The following is a 638-nucleotide window of genomic DNA, read 5'->3' on the forward strand; positions in this document are numbered from 1 at the left end:
ATATATATATATATACTCTCAGGATATATATATATATATATCAATTTATATATAGATATATATAGATATATATATATAAAATATACTTTCCTCAGAGGAGCAGGCGACAGTGTGGGGTGGACGAGGCCAGAGCCGAGGGAGCCCAGGGTCTCACGGTGGCAGGGAGGAGGGGAGAAGAGTCCAGGCGTTCTAGTGTCACAAAAGCAATAAAAAACAAGATTTTCCAAAATGAAAGGAAAAAAACAAAAAACTCAAAAAAACACAAAAAAAAGACAACCAACCACAAATAGAAGTCTTGGCACTTTGTAACAGAACGGGTACTACACTTTATCTTAATTCTTAATTTAAAAACATGTTTACAAGTTGCAACCAACTTCTATGAAAAGTCGAAAAGACAAAAAAAAATAAAAATAAAAAATACAAGAGAGCGAGCGAGCGAGAGAGAGCGAGAGAGAGAGAGCAAAAAGAAATTCCTAAAAGTCAATTTATTTTTGTACAAAATAATAAAAAAAAAAACCCACCGCAGATGCAGAATCCACTTGTTTTCCCCGAGGTGAGAAGGGGTCAGGAAGCCCCGGGCGAGGTCTTCTGAGGTTTTCTTCTTCGTGCTTCGCCCCGGGGGCTTGCCTGCCAGGCAG

At 38.6% G+C, this 638-nt stretch overlaps 1 protein-coding gene across 1 annotated transcript in view; it reads left to right on the top strand.

Annotated features, from left to right (window-relative positions):
* The window catches only part of ZBTB7A (zinc finger and BTB domain containing 7A), a 22,130-nt gene that overhangs the window by 17,833 nt on the left and 3,659 nt on the right, over positions 1 to 638 (top strand).

Source organism: Crocuta crocuta, unplaced genomic scaffold (assembly GCF_008692635.1).
Source record: "Crocuta crocuta isolate KB4526 unplaced genomic scaffold, BGI_CrCroc_1.0 scaffold110, whole genome shotgun sequence".
NCBI lineage: Eukaryota > Metazoa > Chordata > Mammalia > Carnivora > Hyaenidae > Crocuta > Crocuta crocuta.